A 24162-nucleotide genomic window follows, 5' to 3' on the forward strand; every position below is an offset into this window, starting at 1 on the left:
CACTGATGAAATGAATATGCTGGTAAATTCTCCACTAACAATGACAAAATCTACTGCAACTTCCGACAACATGCAAAACAGATACTGTATTAAATGTACAGTGGGGTCTCCCAGTATGTGAGAATATGGTCAACAAAATGCACTGCATACTGGAAATTTCACATATTAGAAACCAATGAATCTATCTATCTATCTACTGCCAGATGCCTCAGTCCCATAAGGGGTGGCCACAAACAAACTGTCTCCATGTTGCCCTGTCCAATGCCACTTCACTGTCTTGCTCCCAGCTTACACCCCCCTCTCTCATGTACCTCTTCACTCCACTCCTCCATCTCATCCTCGGCCTCCCCCTCCCTCTCCCTCCCTCCACCTTGCTTGCATACACTCTCCTCGTTAGTTTCTCGCTCTCCATCCTCTCCACATGGCCAAACCACCTCAATGTATTCCTCATAATGCTATCATATCAACATCCACACCACAGCGCTCCTTCACTTCCTCATTTGCCAGTCTGTCTCCAGGTAACTCCACATGCTCCTCTCAAATAACTCATTTCCACTGCTCTCACTCCTGACTTGTGTCCATCCAACAAGGTCCAAGCATCACCTCCATACCAATGAATCAATGGAAATAAATGTGTATGGTCAACATCTCACCCTATCTTTGTCGTTCAATTACTTCCCCATTACTGACTATCATTTTAAGAAGGACTTTTGCTCAAAGAAAGAAAACAGAACTGTAAATGTACTGTAGTATGCTAGGTAACGCTCCATTTGAATAATTGAGGATTAGAAACCTTACTACGCCTGTCCACTTGCTGGCTTCCATAAGTCTTCACGGTTTGTAAAATCTGCTCCTTGTTCTTGAGAATGTTCCTCACTGTCGATTCACTTAAGCCAAGTTCACGTCCAATGTCTGAGCTCCTTTTCCCTTGCTTATTCAACTCTATAACATTCATTTTTAGCTCCAAAGTGATCCTCTTATTCTTGGAATGAAGCAGTGGGGCCATGATGTAATACTTGAGCAAGAGCAGGTCTTATACAATGCTAAAAATACCACAATATGCAAACGCAGTGCAGGCAGACACAAACTGAGTCTTGAGACTTGACTTGAGAGATGCCATGAGGAAGGGAAAGGGCAGGAAACCGACCACCCATCTGGTGGTGGCTTTGAATACTACCACTTTGGGCAGGAACACCATTTTTCCCTGGCTTTCAGATGACGGATTTGCATTTTAGACTCACATTTCAGCATATTAAAAAAAATATTTTTTTCCTGAGTCAAGTTCACATACTGAGATCCCGCATACTGGGAAACCCCATTGTATTCCAATAAAGTACAGTACCTGCTTTCCCAGGGTGCAGCTTTAATGAGGGCACACACATTCTTCCTGACAACTTCAGTCTCCCCAAAAGCAAGGTAACTCATACTCGGGCAACAAAAACACCATCATTCCTTCAGTCTGAAGTAGGAATAAGAAAGAAAAAACCTGTCCAGCAGCTACATACCATACATACTGTACATCCATGACAAATACAACCTGAAACAAGAAAACTGCAGTAATCCCTCAAATATCTGACATAGTAGAGCCAAAGGCATAGCTGGATTCGGGCAATGTCTGGATGTGGAGCAATATCCTCTACTGTACCCATACCCTACCTATACCCAACCTATATGTAAAGTGCCCCATCCTGATTTTGGCAGTGTTCTGCAGTCTTTTGGCTGTTTTTAGACATCAAAACACACATTGGAATATGCAATATAATCCTACACACTAAGAAAACAATGCATAAACAATAAAGATTGTAAAAAAAGACACAGTATGGTACACTTACCATCCAGTGAACGGCAGACAGACATCATTACCTGCCAGGCTGCAGCAGGTCTACAGGTATCCCATGTGGTCTAGTGGCTAACACAGCCACCAAGCAAAGTTCAACGAGCTCCTCCTCCTCCTCCTCCTCCAACTGCTGAAGCTGGCCGATGAGCGGGGACGTGTGGCGAGGTGATGGAGCCCTACCCACCTCAGGACCCTCTGAAGACAGCCACAAGCTCACATCTAATGACGACTCAATGGCTGTTGAAGTGCTCGATTGTGGGTCCGAGAGTAAAGACTGAGGTCAAGCATGTGGTGGTGGTGGTGAGAAGGAGTTGGCACTCATGGGGGTGGGGGACACAAAGAAGGAGTCGATCTTCATCTGACGATAGGTGCAGCAATTCTGTTGGAGGATGACAGTGTCCCTGACTGCCTGCAAATCCATCACCAGCTTGAGTGGCACCAGCTCCCTGTCGCAACAATGGTGCTCAGCATATTCAAGCATCCGCTCAATGACAGCCAACAGTGGTGGGGTGGCCAGAGCTAGGGCCCTCATCCTTGTCACTTTCTTCTGTTGGCCCCCCAGAGACAGCAGTGGCGATCTCCTCACCAGACAACATCTGATAACCTGGAATGTCCAACCAATCCTTCACGTCATCGACATCTACATCCTCGCCTGTGTTTCAGAGCCGAAGGTGGAAATCGTCTCTGTCAAATCCTTCAAAGTCATGCACAACCTTACATCCGTGAATGTGACAAGGCCAACCACTTTGCAAGGTTTTGATGGAGACTTTCTTCCAAGCATTGGCTCAGTTGAACACAGCAGATGATGTTGTAATGCCACAGATTCTCCAAGGTCCACTCCCCACGTGTGTCGACCCCTTCCTTGTCCTCATGCACCATCATCACCTTGTCGAGGACCCTCCAACAGTACACACTCTTGGCTGCCACGATAACACCTTGGTCCATTGGTTGAATGAGAGCAGTCGTATTAGGTGGCAGAAACATGCACCTAATACGGCCATTATCAGCAACCAAATCCTTCTCCAACGGATGTGCAGGGGCATTGTTGAGGATCAGGAGAGCCATGAGGGATACTAGGTTCCTCTGTTTGATAACGGATAACCTCCTTGACAAAAATGTCTGTGGAACCAATCTCTGAAGATCTTTGTGGTAAACTAGGCCTTCACATAATGGTACCACACAACAGGCAGGCTATCCATCAACCCATGGAGACAATGTCGTCTGTTTTGTATGTCCAACAATAACGGGGTTGAGGTGGTGTATCCTGTTAGCACTGGCACAGCACAACACCGTGACACATTGTTTGGACAACTTCCAACCAGACACAGTCTTCTCCATCTCTTCTGCCAGTGTGTTATTGGACAAGGAGTGGAAGAACAGGCCAGTTTCATCTGCACTGTACACTTGACCGAGGGCAAGGCCCTCCTCGATCAGGTACTGCAGTTTCTGGTGAAATGGTTCAACATTCTTCACTGCCACATCCAAAGCCTTGACATGTGCCATACGGCCAGTAAGTCCGTGCCGAAGTTTGAACCAGATGAGCTAACCCTTGGATGCCTTGAAGTCGTGCACATTGTGCAGGCATACAAACTTCTCGGCTGCATCCTTCAACTCGGTCCCACATACAAGCACATCGGCACCCCGTTGCTGGCGCAACCAAACCAAAATTGCCTGGTCAGTAATAGTGTGGCGGGGCTGGGATATCACCTTCCAGTTGCCTTTCCTAGTGGTATTGCCGTAGTCTTATTCATATAGAGTCAGCTTGTCCCATAATTTCTTGATCAATCACAGTTGAATGGGCCACCAGATTCACACAGAATGTGTGAAGTTGGCCAGCCCCCGTCAACCTTGCCCTGTATCTCACACTTCTTCCCCAGAGTCAAAACTCATCTCTTACATTTCTTGGGTGGTGGTGGGGCCTTCACCACACACACAAGAACACCACAGAGGAGGATTAAGGCCAGCAGAAGGTAGGACACCACCACAAATGCAACAATGGAAGCTGCCATTGTTTGACCTCGGCCATGCATGTCCACATGTGAAGAGACAAAGGCAGGAACTGAGGTGTGGTAGTGCTGGGGAGTGTACAGTGTTGCCATGTTTCTACTGACACTTGGCTGTGAGCATGCAAGCAAAAAGCAGCACACTGACCTACGAGCGCAAGGGTCCTTTTTGCTCGCTCAGACAAATATCGTAAAGTGGCAGAAACACTGGGTCCCCGTACATCATGGGCCTAAGGAGTGCCTGAGTAATCCGGACAGCTATGCGACCATTCGGTAAGGAGGCAGATGGCCGTGCATGGCTGGGAGTTTCCGACTACTCCAGGTGGCCGGACAGCCATTCTCATTCAGTTTGTGGGTTACACTGTTTTCCTCGCGCGCTGCCGGTGTGTTTCCAGTGATTGGGGTGGGCAGTGGATTTCCAGCATTTGGTAGGGAGCTGGACAGCCATTCTCACTCAGCTAGTGGGTTATGATCTGTTTTCCTCGAGTGCTGTTGGTTTGTTTCCGGTTATCGGGGTGGCCGAGGATTTCGACCATTCAGTAGGGAGCCGGACAGCCTTGTTGCTCTGCTTGTGGGTTACGGTCTATTACCTGCACATGGACTGAGAGGCTGATTAGCCATGCAACAGACTTTTTTACTTTGTAGGCTGGCCAGCTGGCCGGGGGAGCCAAGGGATTTTGACCATTTGGTAGGGAGCCAGACAGCCATTCTTGCTCAGCATGTATTTACCTAATTGTGATATACAGGAAATGAACTACGCTCATGGGGTCCTGTTTCTGTTTCTCGTTAAGTCAAATTTTGCTTTAAACTCCTTTAAGTTTTTAGACTGGACGATCTCTTTGTTCAGGCTATTCCACAGGTCTATGCATCTATAAGGAAAACTATATTTCTTGATATCCCTCAAGCAGCTTGGCTTCTTCAATTTCATTCTGTGTCCTCTTGTTACTCTCTTATCCCATACAAACAGATCTTCTCTGTCAGTTTTATCTACTCCCATCATGGTCCTGAACACTGCAATCATGTCGCCTCTTTCCCTCCTTTCCATTAAGGAAGGCAAATCCAGCTTTTCCAGCCTCTCTCTGTATGACAGATCTGCCAGGCTGAGGACCATCTTGGTTGCTCTTCTTTGTATTCTTTCAATCTTGTTTATATCTTTCTTTTTGTGTGGGGCCCACACTGCTGCTGCATATTCTAACCTGGGGCAGATCATGGCCACTATCAACTTTTTCATCATCTCCTCATCCATATGATGAAATGCTACACTTACGTTAGTCAAGAGTTTATACATCTCTCTAACTGTCTTGTTAATGTGTTTTTCAGGTGACAAACTGTCCTGGACCAGCACTCCCAAATCTTTCTCTTCTTTCGTTTTTGTGACTGGTTCATTACCCATCAAATAATTCAGTGATGGCCTCTTGGTACTTTTACCCATTTCCAATATTTTACATTTCTTTGCGTTGAATTTCATTTCCCACATCCGGCTCCAATCATGTATCCTATCCAAATCCTCCTGCAGCATTTTACAGTCCCCCTCAACCTCTACCTTCCTCAAGATCTTTGCATCATCAGCAAACGGACTAGCATAACTGTTCAGTCCATCCACCATATCATTTACTTAACCTGCCGACTCCCGTTGACGTATATATACGTTCACACGTTTTGTCACTGTGACTCTCATTGACGTATATAAATGCGCAGCAATTGCAAGGTCCCTAATTTGCACAATTTTCAAATTTCGTGCATGCTTTTTGGTACATATACACGGGACACCTTCCTCTACAAGATGCCAGACAGGGTCAATGCCTTATCCTGCATGACCTTCCCCCCTTCCCCCCGCACGCCATTGTCTCAGCAATTCATCTGTTACCAGTGACCTGGCCAGTAAAGACATGTTGTGCCACGGTACGAAATTCAAGGCCAGAGTGATTCCCCAATTGATGACGATGTGGAGGACAAAGTTTACGTAGCATTAGAGTAAGAAACAGTCAGAAATGATGATCAGGTAATGTCGCCAAAAAAGGTCAGGTATGTTGATGTGTTTGGTGTGTGAAACAATGCTTATATTGCCTATATTACTGTGTGAAAACCAATATACTATCGTACTACATATAAATTTGTACCAATAAATAAATATCGTTTATGAGTGGTGTGGAACAGTTACCCTCCCATAGAACTCGTTTTCTTTGGAGCCAGCCTGATAGAAAACACAGTAAGGTAAGGGGTACTGCTACCTGTATCCAGTATTTTAAACCTCAGGTGAGCAATTTCTCTATGAATTTTCGATGTTTCTCACCAAAGCGGAGGCTTGAGCCAAAAAAATTTTTTTCCAAACTTAGTCGGGATTGGGGGGGGGGGGGGGGGTCAGTGGTGGAATATCGGTTGGGACAGGGTGGGTTAAATCAGGAACATTACTGGCGCCAACACTGACCCCTGTGGGACTCCACTTGTTACTTCCTTCCATCCAGACATCCTATCCTTTATTACTGTCCTCATTTGTCTGTCTCTCAAGAAGTGTCTCATCCATTCCAGGAGGTTTCCCTTCAGTCCTCCTATATGCTCTAGTTTCCACACTAGTCTCTTGTGGGGTACTGTATCGAAGGCCTTCTCCAAATCTAAATACACACAATCTACCCAACTGTCTCTCTCCTGTTGCACATCAATCGCTCTTAAGTAAAAGCTCAACAAGTTAGAAACACATGACCTTCCACTTCTGAATCCAAACTGACTTTCAGCCACAATATTCTTCTGTTCCAGAGATTTTCTCCATCTGTCTTTCAGGATTCTCTCGCACAATTTTGTGACCATGCTGGTTAGGGACACTGGTCTATAATTCAGGGGTTCTTCCCTGTTTCCTCCCTTATAAATTGGTACCACAATTGCCCTCTTCCATTCTTGAAGCACTTTCTCCTCTTCCAGAGAACACACAATTAAACTGTGAATCTTATCTGCCAATTGTTCTCTGCATTCCTTCATTACTCAATTAGAGATTCCATCTGGTCCTGGGGCTTTCCTTACAGCTTGAGTTTCCAGTAATTTATACACTTCCTGTACTTCCACTTTTATATCTTTTATCACTACATTTCTAGTCACTCCCTCCCCTTCCACAAACTCCATTTCATTAGTGAAAACCAATTGGAAACATTTGTTCATTACTTCGGCTTGCATTGCCACATCTTTATAGACCTCTCCTTCTACTTTTAGTTTGGTGATTCCTTCCTTTTGTTTCAATCTGCCACTGACAAATCTATAAAACAGTTTGGGTGGGTTATGCTCTGTTTTCCTCATGCACTGCCAGTATGTTTCCGGTGATCTAGGTGGCCAAGGGATTTTGACTGTTTGGTAGAGAGCCAGACAGCCTCGTTTGAACTGCTTGCGGGTTACAGTCTATTACCCACATGTGGACAGATGTTGGTGAGCCACCCAACAGACTTTTTTGACTTTGTAGGCCACCCGGCTGCCAATGCCGGAACTTTTATGTCCTATTACGGACAAATCAATCCAGATACGGACCTAATAGAGCCAAGGCCTAATGTCCATACACAAAGCATGACAGGATACGGAGCATATGGATAATTGAGGGATTACTGTACCATAAAACAGTGTATGATACAGGAGAATATATAGCTGTTGGCAATTACAATTGAAGTCAATCTTTTTCTGTTTATATGAGGCACAGCTAGAGGAGGATAGAAAAATGCAGTTGCAAAGGAGCAAAAAAGCTGCAGGAGAAAGAGAGAGAAAAAAAAAAGGTGGAGTACAGTACAAGGAAAAACTGGAGAAACAACTAGGCTGAAATAACTTTGAGCAGATGGAAGGGCATAAGGTTTTCATGTGAAATGTGTGAAGTGGTATGTGAAGTTAGAACAGGTGGCTTAAGACAGCAAAAGGACTAGCATGATAGAGTGAGGAGAAATAAGCTGTAGAAGAGAAGGCATATACAATAGTGACTGAATGGGAAGCAGAGGAACTGATAATGTGGAGCGGTAGAAGACATCTGTATGATGAGAAGTGGAGAGGGATGAAGTGACCAATAATGAGTTCCTGGGGGGAAAAAAAAAAAAAAGGATGAGTTTGGAAGAAAGCTGAGTGTAAAATGGAAGGAATGCTAGAAACCAGGAAGGTCAAGAAAGTAAGACAGGGTGATAGGGGAGCCAATGCAGAGGTGAAAGATAAAAATGGCAGATGTTGTTGGACAAAGGAAAGTGATTAATGGACAGAACACAGTACTTAGCTGTAGAATACAGAGAACAAAAGTAATTCTGATGTAAATGTGTCTGGGGAATGGCTGGAGAAGTAAGAATGGAGGAAAGTGTCAGTAAGATGTAAGTGTGTAAGTCACTGAGGAAGTCAAAACAGAGAAAGCACCAGGCGTTGATGGAGTATATGTGGCAAAATGATGAAACTTGGGGGAGAAGTGTGACTAAATGGATCTAAAAAATGTGAAGGTTGGTCAGGGAAAATGAGAGTGCCAGTCCAGAGGACTGGGAGTCAGGGATGAGTTACTTTGTATATGAGGAATGGAGAAAGAGAAGCGTGTGGCAATCATAGGTATTTGTCTTTTTAGTGCAATTATAGTGAATGGAGAACGACACACTGATAGAATTACATGTAAAGTACATGGATGCAGTGTTAAAAAAAAAAAAAGTAAATGTGCAAAAGAAGTGACAGGTAGAGCAGCACAGGGAAGGAGAGTGGCTGTGGCTATGAAGGCCTTGACAAGAAATAGTGCTCTGAATGTGGTGACTAAGAGGCTTGCATGAAGGAGTTTAGTGCCTCTTCTAACATACAGGTTTGAGACTATGGTGTGGCATGAAAATTAAGAGTCAAGAGTTAGTGTGTGGAAACTGGCCTGTTTAGGAATGTGTGTGGAGAGTGGGTAGGATATGGAATAATGATATCCATGAAAGAGTGAAGTACGGTAAGAGGTGTGTGGGCACCAGAGTTGAAGAGAGTGTGCTTAGATGGCATGGTCATGTGGAGAGAACTGGATGAGAATAGAATAGTGGAAAATATTTCTTAGCAAGTTTGAAGGTGGCAAGAGGCCAGGAAGGAAGTGGAAAGACATGGTAAATGATTATGTCCAAAGGTGAGGTACAGAGAATGCTGACGCTAGGGAATAGAGAGTTAACTGAGCTGATTGGAAGAATTTTGTACCGGTACAGAAGAATATGAGACAAGGGTTTAGCACCCCTGTTCTACCCTGGCGAAGTGATAGTTGTCAGTTTTACTTTAGCCAATTGGTATGATGCATGCAAGTGTGGATGTATATGCTTGTGACTCCACAGTTAGGATTCTGGGGGCCTGCATGGTCAGTGAGAGTGTAGTTCATTCAGTTGGGCAGCTTTGATTATTGCCTCATTCATTCAAGTTTTTCTGACTCTCTGAACCCTACCTCACCTCTCGGAAAAGAGATCTGGATGAGGATGAATGATGATAATGACAATACTCATCGATAGAATTAGGGTCAACTGATGAATTTGTTAGAGATGAAAAGTATACAAAAAAGTATTTAGAGAAGGGAGAGAAGTTGCATACTGCCTCCATGAATCTGAAGAAGCATATGAAGTTACATGCCCCTTTCGTGAATCTGGAGAAAGCGTATATACTGCATTGTAGACAAACAAGGAATGCGGAAAGTGCGCAGATTATATGGAGTAGATGGGAAACTGATGAATGCTGCCAAGACTATGTACGATGGCACAAGGGCAAAGTCTACCCATCTGTCTATTGCCAGATGCCTCAATCCCATAAGGGGTGTCCACAAACAAATCACCTCCATGTCACCCTGTCCAATGCCACTTCACTGCCCTGCTCCCAGCTCACAACCCCCTCTCTCATATACAGTACCTCTCCACTCCATCCCTCCATCTCATCCTTGGCCTCCCTCTCCCTCTCCCCTCCTCCACCTCACTCACATACATTCCTAGTTAGTCTCTCACTCTCCATCCTCTCCACATGGCAAAGTGCATGTGAAAAATAAGTTAAGTTCTTTGGACTGAATGTTGGACTGAAATGGATGTGTCACATCTCCATGGTTGTTCAGTATATTTTAGAGATGTGCTGATGTATCGGTGTTGGTATCGGTGGAATTGGCCCATTTTTAGAATATCGGAATTGGTATCGGCTGATTTTCTGTCGATACTACCGATACTTAAAAGGAATTTAGTGTGTAGCATATCACTCACTAGAAGTTATTTTGTTAAACAGAATTTGGATGTTTTATAAGGATGAAAAATAAATTATTGGTAATAGGCCTATCCAAATATTTAGTATCATATTATTTTGAGTACATGGTGCGTAGTACAGTAGATTAATGACAAGCTTTAAGCAATGTTGGGTCTGGTTAGTACTTGGATGGGTGACCACCTGGGAACACCAGATGCTGTTGGCATCCCTACGTCAAGTGGGGTTGGTGGAGGATTAGTGCCCCTCCCTGTAAAACATTGAACTCTAAGCCCTTGGCCACCCCGTCTGGGATACATGGTGTCTGGCAATGAATGAATGAAAAAAAATGAATTGAAAAAAAAAAAGTCCCATAAGTATGGGCAACAGCCTAATTGATTGGTTTTCAATGCACTGGTATCAATACCGGCAGTAGTATCGGTATCGGTCCAATTTTGTGGTATCAGTATCGGTCAAAATTTTGGTAGTGGTACATTTCTAGTTATTTAGGGATGCTGTTATTAAAGATATACATAAGGCAAGGCAGTGGATACTGAAGTATCCCTGTTAAGAGACAGTAGGGTTTGGAAAATGCCTATACAACTATTTGTTGATTATAATGTTCTGTTAAGTGAAGATAAGTGGAAATTGCACAGCCAAATGAGTGAGTATAATAAGCATATTCGAATGTGTATGTGAAAAGCAAAATTTGAAAGTGGATGTAGCGACTATAAAGTTATGGTTTCTGCAAGGAATTAACTGGCAAACTGCACAGTGAGGCTGAATGGTCAAGAAATGGAAAATGTGTGATCATATATTTAGGTACTGTAATGTTTGCTAATCCTTCCAAAATTATGGCACCTGGCCATAGATATATAGGTTCTGGTAGATACAGTCTGTCCTTGTCTAACACAGTTAATTGCTTCTGCACCCCTACTGTGTTGGAGAAATTCATGTTAGAGGGACTCTTGAAACCCCATTTCCTTCCGCACCCCTGCCCAAACTCCACTTTTTACCCCCTTGTGATGCAAAAAAAATTTTATACCCTCCAATTTTAACCTCCCAGAAAGCATTAATATGGTTCAAAAAAATACAAGAGTATTATTACATTTAAAAGCCACATTTTATTTACCTTAAGGGAGGATAAGAGGAGACACACTGTGCCGGAGAGGAGGTAGAGGGGAGAACACCCGATTGGCTGGGTAGTTCAAAAGCAAGAATGCTGAAGCGTGATTGGCATGGAGGTAGATGACGCCCATTGGCAAGGCAACGCTCCTGTGATTCATCACCACCTGCCCAGTTCAAATAACTGTGTTAGCTTCATCAATGGCCATGTTAGAAGGGATACTGCTACTGAAAAATTGTACCGTGTTAGACCATTTTTGTGTTAGGGAAAATCATGTTAGATGAGGATAGACTGTACATAGGTAGACTAAGCATAGACATGATTTTAAAGAATGAAGTGCAGGAGAGAGTACAGCAGGGAAAGAGGGTTGCAGACACATTGCAGTCAGTAATAAGGAATTGGAAGGTTAGCATGGAGGTAAAGAAATTCCTGCATGATAGTTGTGTTGTGGTACTGGTGTTGTGATGAGGAGAGGTAAATTAGATGGTTTGGGCATGTGGAGAGGATGGGGGATGATAGCTGGGTGAGGAAGGTGAGAAGTGTTAATATTGGGGGTGGGATTATGAGGGGTAGACCAAGACAGACATGGGACGAGTTCATTAAGTGTGACCTCAGGGTTAAGGGACTGAACAGGGAGGCTGCAATAGATCATGCAGCGTGGAGAGCCGCCATAAGGTGACCAAGGCCGACGCATGCAAGCACGTTGGAGCCTTTAAAAATGAAACAAAATGATAGTACACTGTGATCACCACTTAAATGTATGAAAATAAAACCTGTACTGTGTTGGTAAACACAAGTTAAGAGACAGAGGAGTAGAAATGAGTTACATATCTGAGAAGAGCATGCAGAGTTTCATGGAGACAGACTGACAAATGAGCAAGTTCTGAAGCCTTGTGGTGTTGATGTGGAGTGTTAGGAGCAAAACCCTGAGATGGTTTAACCATGTGCAGAAATATGAAAAATTGACTGGAAGAGTGTATGTGAAGCGGAGGGAGACAGGGAGGGGTAACCAAGGATATGGTGGAAAGATGGAGTGGATTGAGCTACCAGTACCCGGTACCGGTATATGGAGGAGGATGGTATTAGACGGAGAGAAGGTAGCCTGATGGAAGAAGACAGGTTGACATGGAGGTACAGTACTGTAGTTTGTTAATGGTCACCCCTTCTGGGTTTAAAGCATCCAGCTAAAGAGAGATGGAGGGGAAAAAAAAAAAATGAAGTGGAGGTGAAATGAATAAAGCAGTGGACTGCATTATGAGGACACAAGCTTGTCCAAGGCTGGAGCAAAAAGCATTTTTTTTTTTTTTTTTTTTTTTTTTTTTTTAATGCCTGCTGTGCTTAGATGCATTGTATCCCAGAAGTAGAGTACTCCATTTTTTCCCAGGCTATACACAGGATTATTGTTTTTAAAATCTTACTATGGTTCAGTAAGGTAAAGCTGGGGGCAGATGCCATGCAGCACTTGCTCACTGTGCTCATATCCATATCTTGGGCCTTTGAGCCTGCAACACGATTTTACTCACTGTGCAATGATAAAAGGCCACTGGACAGTGATTGCCTGAAGACCGAGTGTAGGAGGAGCTAAAATATGGTTAAGTGAGCAGTCCTGGGTAAGCCCAGAGCATTAGGCAGCCTTCTCAATTCTTTGTGTGCATATGTGATGACCATTTGTCACAGCTTGGCCTAATGGGACTGCCATGACACTGAGTTTCTCAAAGTATTGAAAGGGTTAGACTCTTAACTGATTTTCCAACTCATTAAAATATAATAAAAATATGCCAAGGACGAGATGGAGGGATGGAGTGGAGAGGTATATAAGAGAAGGGTGCCTCTCCTCCTATTTCTCCCATCTTTCCTATCACTTCTTATTGCTTTTCTTTCCATTCCAGGTGGCTTTACATTGAGTGACAAGCCTAATGGTTTCCTATAAGCCAAGAAACCATTTACAACGCTGGTTGGTAACCATATAACCAAACCATACGTGCTCCCTACGTGTCAACAAGTGAGTTGGTGGAGGGTTAGTGACCCTTCCCGTAAAACAAATAACTCAAAGTCAAATGGCTACTCCTTATGGGATTATGGCATCTGGCAATAGATACATAGACAGTGAGCTGGAAGCAGGAGAGTGAAATGGCGGAGGACAGGACGGCATGGAGGCAATTTGTGTGTGGCCACCCCTTACGGGATTAATGCGTTTGGCAATAGATGGAAAGAAAATGCCAGCTAATAACATCACATTAGCCATGATTGAGAGTCCTTGCTTGTATTCTGTATGGACAATATTGGCAGTCTATTACTGTGGTGTCAAAGCAGTGACGTGTGAAGGTGTGTAGCATTAAATGGGCTTCGGGCTTCAGAGAATGCCTGCCTGATCCATGCCCAGGATTAGAGACTAAATAATAAAAATATTAATAATTTATCTATCTATAGCCAGACATCATACTCTTGTAGGGGGTGGCAGTTTGTCTCTGAGTTACTGGTACAGTAGTTGGTCTACAGGGGGGGGGGGGGCACTAACCCTCTGCCAACCCACTTGTTGACACATACGGAACACATATGGGTTGGTTGTATGGTTATCACCCAGCACTGTAAATGGTTTCCTGGCATACAGGACACCATTAGGCTTGTCACTCAATGTAAAGCCATCTGAAAAGGAAAGAATATTAATGGCAAGAGATGAAGGCAGATGTAGGGAGGAAGAGGAGGAATAATCCACCAAGCTAGACCCGACAGATCATATACCCCTGCTACAGTGACAGGAGAGTGCTACCCCTCCCAGCAAGGCATTTACCCAGGCAGGGCACGATTTCTCAACTTCGCAGTCTTGAGTCAAAGACTTTAAGCTACCCTGCTCCCCGAAAAAGTTGAGAGCACTACATCAAGTTAGTGGCTGATGGTCACCATCATGCACCACCATAAATCTATCTGTCTATTGCCAGACGCCATAATCCCGTAAGGGGTGGCCATTTGACTCTTGAGTTATTTTTTATGGGGAGGGGCACTAACCCTCCACCAACCCACTTGTTGACACGTAGGAAGCACGTATGGTTTGGTTATGTGGTTACCACCCAGCGTTGTAAATGGTTTCTTGGCTTACAGGAAACCATTTGGCTTGTCACTCAAGGTAAAGCCACCTGTAACAGAATGAAAAGCAATAAGTAGTGACAGGAAAGATGGGAGAAATAGGCAGAGAGGAGGGCAGGCATAGAAAAAGAATGATAAAGGCTACGGAAGAAGTAGGCAGCACTACATCAAGTGAGTGGATGATGGTCGCCACCACCATAAATAATAAGTATGATAATAATCCTGACTGACTTTCATGCATTTTACCAATTTTTTTCTTTCGAATAACTGATGTAACACTAACTCTCCTTGCTTAAATCCAGTGACGTTTTACATGAGCAGAGGCGGTCATCTGAACACCTGTTATGTAACATTAGTATAAAAGCTGGCAGAATTTCGCGGAAATGGCATTTGACAATCGCTTAACCCTCTACCTGCGTAAGTTATGGTCTCCCAGATATGTTTTCATGAACTACCAAACCAAAATAGTAATTAGTGTGGGTCAGTTGTTATCTGAAGCTCCAACGTTTAAAGTACGTAGTAACACACACACACAAGCTACAGCGTATTAATCTCATTTACCTGAACCTCTCAATCTCTCATATCAGACAGGTATGTATCAAGTTGCTTTCGGCTCTGGAGGGATACCAATATTGGTAAAAAGGAAAAAAGTTCAACATTATCAATGAGGTTAGTATAAATAGGACGCCACATTTTAATGAATATCGAAGCAATTAAATACATATGACTTACTTGCAGTGTATACTGAATACAGTATATAAACTTGTCGAAATGGTTATTGTTGTGTTTCATACGGCTTGCCTTTCACGATTCTCCAGCCTACTGTTTCCCCGTCATGTACTGAAGACATAAAGGAGACAGTCATATGAATGTCCTATATTACTCATGTACTTTCACATCTTCCACTCTAATGTACAGGATATAAGTTGGAACATTTATTATTAACTTGCAATTGCAGTGCAGAAATGCAATGAGGGGTGAAATCTTGACGGGGAATCGTCTATGGTCTGCGCTTGTTGAAAAAGTTCTAGAGAGAAGAAGAAGAGGCAGAGTGGCTTCGCGAGCAATTAAAAATTTAAATTTTCGTTGTGAGCGTCAGGGAGGACTCCAACGGGGATTCCACCGACAACAGCCTTTCAGTTAACACCAAGAACCAAGTAACTAAAATCTGCATGGGGCTGTCTCAGTGTCCAGAGAGTGAACTCGCGTGTTTCACTTTTATCCACTCGATGTAGTGCTGTCTTTTTCTTCGTGTCATTCTTTTTCTTCGTTCTTTTCCCTTTCTATTTTTCCTAACCATGTCACTGTATATGGTGAAACGGCCAGAGAGCTCCCATGCATAAAATTTACAGTTGTATTTTTTTTTTTTTCTATAGCCATATACCATAATCCCGGAAGGGGTTGTCATTTGTCTGATTTAGGGGAAGGGCATTAACCCTCAGCCAACCCAATTGTTGACACGGAAGAAACACATAGGGGTTGGTTAAATAATTGTTACCACCCAGTGTTGTGAATGGTTTCCTGGCATAGCTACAGCAAATCATTTGGCTTGTCACTCAGTGTAAAACCACCAGAAAAGGAAAGAGGAGTAATAAATGTAGGGAAGAGTAAAGTTATGGTCTTTGAGAGAAATGATGAAGTATCTGGGTAGTGTGATGAGTAAGGATGGAAGTTTAGAGAGTGAAGTGCTTGAACGGGTACAATAGGGAAGAAAGGTTGCTGGTTCTTTGAAAGCAGTGATTAGGAACAGGGAAGTGAGCATGGAAGTAAAAATTTGCTGTGTGACAGTATTGTGATACCAACCCTAATATATGGAAGTGAAGCTTGGACCTTGTTGGAGGGACACAAGTCACGAGTGAGAGCAGTGGAAATGAGTTATCTGAGAGGAGCATGTGGAGTTAGTGGAGAGACAGACTGACAAATTAAGTGAAGGAACATTGTGGTGTGGATGTGGATGTGACAGAAAGTGTTAGGAGAAATACATTGAGGTGGTCTGGCCATACGAAGAGGATGGAAAGCAAGAGACCAACGAGGAGAATGTATGCGAGTGAGGTGGAGGGGGGAAGAGAAAGGGGGAGGCCGAGGATGAGATGGAGAGATGGAGTGGAGAGGTATATTAAAGAGGAGCGTGTGAGTACGGGGGAGGGCAGTGAAATGACGTTGGACAAGGCGACATGGAAGTGATTTGTTCGTGGCCACCCCTTACAGGATGGAGGTGTCTGATGATAGATAATAATATATAGTGACAGGAAGGTTGGGAGAAATAGGGAGAGAGAGAGGACAAGTGTTTATTGTGTGTAAGGGCGGTGTGTGTGCTCAAGTAAAGTGTGTGGTAGTGAATAATGACAGGGGAGAGTGGAGGAAACGATATGGACAGTGCTTGGCCAAGTGGGAAACAACCCCACCATCTGTCTGTCTTGGATGAGGAGGAGACTTTGAGGTCAACTGAGAAGACCAGAGGGACATTGCCATTGTCTACGACTGTCAGTGAGGGTGGACAAGATACAGAGGATGGTGCAGGGGTACAGACAAAGGTGACGTACATCGTGCAGACCCAGGACAGATCCAGGGTGTTTTGATGCCCACAGAGGGTGACAGACGCCCTCAATGCATCACCCTTCCCCAGATACATCGTGGAGGGATCCACCAAGCTGCTGGGGGATGGTTCATGCCTTTCCTTCACCATTCTTTTCTGTCAGCTTGGTCAGGCTCCAGCACCAGCCTGAGGTTATGGTGAACTTGGGCCCTTAGGCTGTCGTGTGCAGGTGTGCCAACTACAAGCCCGGTGGTGTTGTCAATGTGGGCAAGATTGGGCCAATCTCCACGGAAGTGGATGACGCAGTGATTGCAGTGAGGCTGCGCCCTGCAGACAACCTTGCCTCTCAGCTCCTGGAGGTTGCAAGGATTCCAGCACATTTTCTGGCCCCCAGGGCTTCTTGCCAGTTGCAGTGGGTGAGACTAGTCTATTGTGTTCCCCCTCCATCTAGGGTCTTCCTTAGGTACATGTCATTCCTCGTTGGTGAGTACACTTGCCCTGTGTTATGCTGCCATAATTGTCGTTTGTTTGGTCATACAAGACTGACGTGTTGGAACAAGGTTAGATGTTCGATACGTAGTAGATACCACCCCTTCAGGGCATGGTTAGAGGAGAGTCAGAAATGTACCAGGGACCCCAGGGGCCTGGGAGTGATGAGCATAGGGTGGTGTCGAAAGTCTGCCCGATCTGCAGGAAGGCCAGTGATGGGGGAGGCAGTGACTCAGTCGGTAGAGAGGTGGCCTGCAGTCTTACCAGACCTTGGTTCAGATCTGCGCTGGGGCAGGGAACAGTTTAAGGATTTGAATTTCATAAAATCAGACTTTACTGATCAAGCAGAAAACCCACCAACAGGTCATTAAAATATCCCCGCTAATACAAATACGGTACACTAGTCCTGAATGAAACAGCCCTAGCATGTACTGAATATGAACGGTGGGTGTTAGTGCCAAAGTGGTGACATTTAGAGGTGTATGGTATGTAGGAGAACTACTGGGCATTGGGAGCAGGCTCTGAAGCCTATCCCCAGAGTCAGACACATTAAAATAGAAAAAGAAAAAGAAAAAAAAAAAAAACATGACCATGAGGAAGGCAGGCACCAACTCTGCGGACATCAGCAAGTGTTTTCATGAAAAATGCTGCATCCTGTAGCCCACCGACTCCCTGTGGGTTGGGTCAACTGGCACCTTCACAGACTCCCTGCAGTGCCCTCTTTCAACAAGGTACGGTAGGACATATGCCAATTGTGTAGCCTCCAACTGCTATCCGGCCCTTGCTGACAATATTCAGGAGGAGGACCCAGGACTGACTGATGAACTGTGAGTCTCCATCCACCCCACATCTGGTGCATAGGTCATCATCCATACAAACACCTTCGCTACTAAGGCACCATCACACCCCCACCGTGCTCCTCGCAGTCAGCGCTGCTCTGCCAGCCCTCAGGCCCCAGGGATGCCTTTACAGGAGCTGGAAGTGGCTGCCCTTGATGATGCTAGTGCCTCCCGACAGTGTCCCTCTGGCCCCACTCCTGCCCCACCACCATCAACAGGCCAACAGAGACTTCAGCCTACCCATCCAGAATGCCAGGAGAATTCAGAGCCTCTGTTCCCCAGTGATGATGGCCTTGGTTCTGGGTACCCTTTCTTAACACTTCTCCCTGAGGCACTGGAATTACTGTACATCAGTAGGGGAAGTCCTTCATGGAAATCTGTTCCCTCCTTTGGCCCCGGCAATTGTTCCTGATATTGTCAGCATCATGGGGGGTACAGGTGGCTTGAGATTCCTGCTGTGGAATTCTCATTCTCTAGTCGTTAAGACACAGGATTTTAAAATTTTATTGGCTGATTGGGGACCAAGTGTGGTGGGGGGGGTGAGACGTGGCTGCAACCCCGCATCTGCCTCACCCTGGGGGGTTTCACAGTCTAGAGGTCTGACCTCCCCTGGGGGCATGGTGGGGGCCTATTACTGGCTGTCCAGGAGACCTCCCAGACTGTGAATTTGCTTCTTGCCCACTATTCCGGTGGCCTGATGGAAGTCTTGGCGGATAGGATGGCCCTACAATCTGTTTGGGCATCAGTGCTGTTCTGTTCTAACCCTTGCCAGGATGTGACACTGGAGGAATTGGTGCATTATTTTCGCTAGTTGCCGGCGCATGCCTTCATCATGGAGGACTTTAATGCCCATCGTTATCTCTGAGATCCTTCACTGACCATCACTAATGCTGCGGGATCGTCTCTTTTTCAGGTGCTCTTGGACTTCCCACGCATTGGCCCCCTCACACCACCTGGACTGTACACCAAATATGACCCCCATTCCAGGCGACTATCAGTCCTGGATCTTCCTTGGAGACGCAGCCTTCCAGTGTCCAGCTGTAGAAATAGGTCCCTATATGGGCAGTGACCATCTACCAGTCTTCTACAATTACCCAGGCCTCTCTGTGTTGCTGTCCGGAGAATGTCGTCCCAGGTGGTAGCTGGTGGAAGACAAATGGGATATGTTCCAGACAGATCTGGCTTTTTTGGAGCCGCACCCCTTGTCAAGAACTGGGGCTCATGTACCATCGGGTCAATGCCGTCTGCTCCAGAACCATCAAGTCAGCAAATCGGGAAGCCTGGACCTCCTTCTGCACCAGCCTTTCCTTCTCCTCCTTGGCTCACACATGGAGATTCTTGCAGGCCATGGCTGGACACCCCACCACCCACTCATATCCACTTCTCAGGGACAGGCTGTGCCTCCCTGATGACCTGTCCAAGGCCAGCTATCTGGCATCATTCCTCCACACCCAGTTCGGCCATCCATCTGATTTGCCCTCATCCACGATGAATGAGGTGATACAATGAAGCATCTCCTGCCCTCCCACTGCTGGTTTAGACAGTCTTTTTACTACCTCAGAACTCACCACTGCCTTGACTGCCCTCTGACCCGGCAGGACAGCGGGCCCTGACTTGATGGCGAACAAATTTTTCCAGCATCAGACACCCGACCTGCAGGATTGCCTCCTGGACATTTATAACTGCAGCTGGAGCCAGGGGATATACCTAGTGGAATGGAAGACCTTGACACTATTGCATTTTTTCAACCCAGGCAAGGACCCAACCATTCCATCCTCATACAGGCCTATCATCTTCCTCACTTGTGTAGAGAAACTGCTGGAGAGGATGGTGGCTTGTCATTGTTTGTGGTGGCTGGGATTTAGATCCCTTCTTCCTGAGGAACAATGTGGTTTTCGCCCATGCCAGGGCACCTTGGACATACTCTGACAACTGGAATACCTGATACATGACACATACTGCAAGGGGCAATACATGCTGGCCCTTTTCATGGACATAGACTCAGTGCTACATACTGGCATTCTATACAAGCTCTTCTGTCTTGGGGTCTCAGGCTCGGTGTTGGCATGGTTCGTGGATTATCTTGCAGGCAGGAGCTATGTTGTGTCTGTTGGTGGGGCCATTTTATCTCCATGGCCCATCTACAGGGGGTGCCCCAAGGCTCAGTCCTCAGCCCATTGCTTTTCAATGTCTTGATGTCAGATCTGCCCAACCCTCCTGAGGTCACCACGTTGGTTTATGCAGACGACGTGACTATCATTAACCGGGACACCACCATGGAAAGTGCACAGAGGAGACTTCAGGCGGCGGTCTCACCTCTTGAGGATTGGCTTCACCAATGGGGTCTGGAGACTGGTGTGCCAAAGTGTGCCTTGATGGCCATCTCAGCTGGTGGTCAGGATAGGCACGGAATCTCAACCTGTCATCTGTACACACACCTTCTTGGGATTCCATCTGGATGGGCCAATCCTTACATGGCGTCGTCACATAGAGTGCCTTAAACATCCTGCGCCAAGAGGCTGGATGTTATGAAAGGCGTAGCGGGGCCTAAATGGGGTGCCAACCGTGACCCTCCTCTAGGCTGTTAACCTGTTGCTGTGCTACCATCTTGGGAAGGATCAACTATGGGTGCTTGGTTTACAGTTCAGCATCCCCCACTCCGCCGTGAAAATTTGACCCAATACAAAACGCTGCACTATGCACATTTTGTTCTTCTCCCGTACTGTCCTTGCAGGCGGAGATCGGTATCCCTGCTCTTCATGTCACCAGGTCAAAACTTGTCTGCCATCACTACCAGGCCATCCAACACTACCCCTGCCACCACTCTCTGCCAGTGCTCTTCGTGGAGGTGGGTGTTGCTTTGTCTCACCCTGCTTGGCCTGTGAGGTCCTGCCAGCCACTTCTGATCACGGCATTCTGGGCGTACAGGTACCTCTCACTGCCACCACCATGGTGTCAGCCCCTTACTCCTAGTGCTCCTGACACCACCTTGAAGGAACCTCACGCCTCTTGTATCATTCTGCCTGACGGAGACCTTTAACAAGTCTTGTGATAGACATCTCGCACCAGCATTGTACAATGAGTTGTCGGCCACAGTATATGTAGGATACTTTGAAGTGTCACGACACCCACAGCATCCGCAGCAGCAGTTCTTCTAGTGGACGTCTCAATCTGTCAAACATGGCGCTTGGATTCCCTCCACAACAGTGTCATGTCAGAACTCTTCACCATCTTCAAGGCCTTGGCCTTCATCAGAGTATATCTGGAGCCCCAGAAGGTGGTCATTTACACCAACTATATGACAGCACTGCACCTTATTGTGTCCCCCAAGGCACATTCAGCGAGAGATCTCCTCTATGGGATCCAAACCTTGCTTGGACAGCTTCTCCAGGGGATTTGGATGTTTAACCTTCAGTGGATACCTTTTCATGTGGGCATCAGGGGCAGTGAGGTTGTTGACAGGGCAGTAAGGCTGGCTTTAACCTCAGCAGTTGTGGAGACTCTCCCGCTTCAAGAGGCAACCTGTAGCAGGCTTCTGGTGGTTGCTAATGAGAAGGCCCGGGACTTGGATCTGGCAACAGATCTTCCTTCCTCCACCTTGGGGGCTTACCACATGGACTCTTCTTGTCACCCTTGGGCCCATTCAACCTCTCATGTCTTGGATGTGGCACTTAACAGACTACATATTTGACACGTCGGCCTGGCGTCCCATCTCCACCACCTGTGCCTGGTGCCGGACCCTTACTGTCAGTGGTGTAGGGATCAAGAGGAGGCAATAGCTCACTTTTTGCTGCACTGTCCACAATTCCACTCCATGTGCACAGAATTGAGGGATTGTCTGTCTGTCTTAGGTGTACGAGACTTCACCCTGCTTGTACTCCTCAGAGGTGTGGGTCTGAGCCATCCCCTAAGGCATCAAGTTATTCTCCTGGTGTGTGTCTTCTTACGGAAGCCTAGGCAACTGCGTGACATCTAGCCAAGACATCTGCTCCGTAAACCACTGGAAGGGCTCCTCTGACTCCTTCAGAAGTGAAACCCCTAGCTCAGCACCAAGAACCAAGAAATCCTGCCTTGGGGAGGTCATTCTACAGGGTCTCTTCACCCTTGTAACCAAGTATTTAGCACGACTCATCACCGGTGCTAAATTTGACTGTGCCCTGACATCATTACCTAAGAGTAAGACACTGGAACTGGATGAAGTGGCATATGAGTTCCTTCAGCATCTCCAGGGATAGAAGAGGTATTGTTTCGTCTTTATAATGACAGTTGGAGTGCAGGTGTCTGCCCTGTCTCTTGGAAGCATGCAGATCTTTACCATTCCCAAAGCATGGAAAAACCTTGAGCTGCCTTGCTTGCATAGAGGTATTCGTCTTTTATCTGCCATTTGAGATGTTTGAGAGAACTGTGTGTAGGCACTTCACCCGGTGGTCTGCAGCTCGTGGGTGTTTCCCTGAGAACTTCTGTGGTTTCTGGCTTGGCAGGGATACCATTGATGTTCTTTTGCAACTAGAATATTTCATTCAGGATCCTTATCAAAGTAAGCAGGTCTTATTGGCAGCCTTTTTTGGACATTGAGGGGTCTCTTGTCTCTCCCTCTCACACAGGCATCCTTTTCAAGTTCCAATAGATGGGAGTGATGGATATTGTTCATTCATGGATGAAGAATTTTTTAGCAGACAAATATTTCTCTTTGTCTGCAGGAGAATATTTGTCCTTTCCAACTTCGGCTTGCAGGGATGCCCTTGAAGGTTTGGTCCTTAGTCCCATTTTATTTAATGTATCAATGGACATTGTCCCCTGCCCTGGTAACTTAAATGTTCCTTCATATGCAGGTGATATGACTAATGTTTGTACAGCTGCCATGGTTGCCGTGGGACAAAACTGTTTGCAGGCTGCTGTTGCTGCAGGTCATGAATGGTCTTCATGCTGTGGGCACTGCCTTAATGCATAGAAAAGCACAACTAATATGCTTCACTTTTCAGCATTCCTGTAGTGACTCTAGGTCTGGAATGACTGCCTTTCTGGATGAACCATGTGTTTTTGGGCCTCCATCTCAGTGGGCCTGTGCTCACATGGTTCAGACATATTGATTATATGCAGCCCTCCTGTTTGAAACATCAGCATCATGAAGTGTATAGCAGGGACATGATGGGGGTGAGCAAGGCACTCCTTCTCATCAGTTAGGCCTTTACAGGTATCTGCAGCAATATCAGTTTTGGCAGTAGTGTGTATGGATCAGCTTCAGCCATCTTCTTGCGGCATGATTCAGCCCAGCGCATTGTTCATGGGGCATTCAGACGATCCTCAGTTGTGGCATTACAGGAAGAGTCTAGGTTGCACCCTCTGGATTATGTCAGGAGGTTGTTGGACTGTCAATGATTGAAAAAGTTGCACTGTATCCTGCATCTCATCTGCAGGTTATCTCACATATTACCTTGGGTGTTGTCAGGTGGACTCAATGTGGTAGTGTCACTGTAAGCCCTTTCTAGTGCAGAGCTTGTGTGCATGCAGATGTAGGTCTGCCTCCTCTGAGCTCTACCCTGCTGTCTCTCCACTGCCATCAGTACTCCAAATGTTGGATCTCTCCTCAGCGATCCATTTGAACTTTCTCTCAGATTTTAGGAAGGAGGGAGATGCAGCCTTGGCACACCAATATTTTCAGGAGATGGATGCAACTCTGTAAGGACTGTTTTGGGATCTTCATGGTTGGGTCACTTCATCCCCTCCCCCCTTCTCCTGTACAGCAGCACTGTTCTTCGAGGAACTCCATCTGTCAGACTTTGAGTCTTCAAGGGCCTCGTTCCATTGTGACAGCAGAGTTATTGTCCATATTCAAGGCTCTGTGGTTTGCTTGTCGTCACCTGCTCGGTCAAAATATGGTAGTGTATTCTGACTTCAAATCCTCACTTCATTTCCTGCTCTCTGGCTGCCCACCTTCTCATCAGTATCTAATTTTTAAAGTTCAGTCCCTCATCTTGCAGCTGTCTGTACTGTAGAGGATGATAGCCTTTCAGTGAGTGCCTTCTCATGTGAGTGTAAGGGACAATGAAGCTGTGAGCAAGACTGCCTAGATGGCTCATTGCTTG

At 45.8% G+C, this 24162-nt stretch overlaps 1 protein-coding gene across 1 annotated transcript in view; it reads left to right on the top strand.

Moving 5' to 3' along the window:
- Positions 1–15265: 15265 nt before the first annotated feature.
- Positions 15266–24162, top strand: part of LOC145411184 (peptidylprolyl isomerase domain and WD repeat-containing protein 1) — an 84685-nt gene continuing 75788 nt past the window's right edge. The window contains exon 1 of the mRNA XM_080281237.1: positions 15266–15369. The gene's annotated coding sequence lies outside the window, so the exon portion shown is untranslated. The remainder of the gene's footprint in view (positions 15370–24162) is intronic.

Source organism: Coenobita brevimanus, chromosome 88, assembly GCF_032717465.1.
Source record: "Coenobita brevimanus isolate Jiangsu-jjx chromosome 88, ASM3271746v2, whole genome shotgun sequence".
NCBI classification, from domain to species: domain Eukaryota; kingdom Metazoa; phylum Arthropoda; class Malacostraca; order Decapoda; family Coenobitidae; genus Coenobita; species Coenobita brevimanus.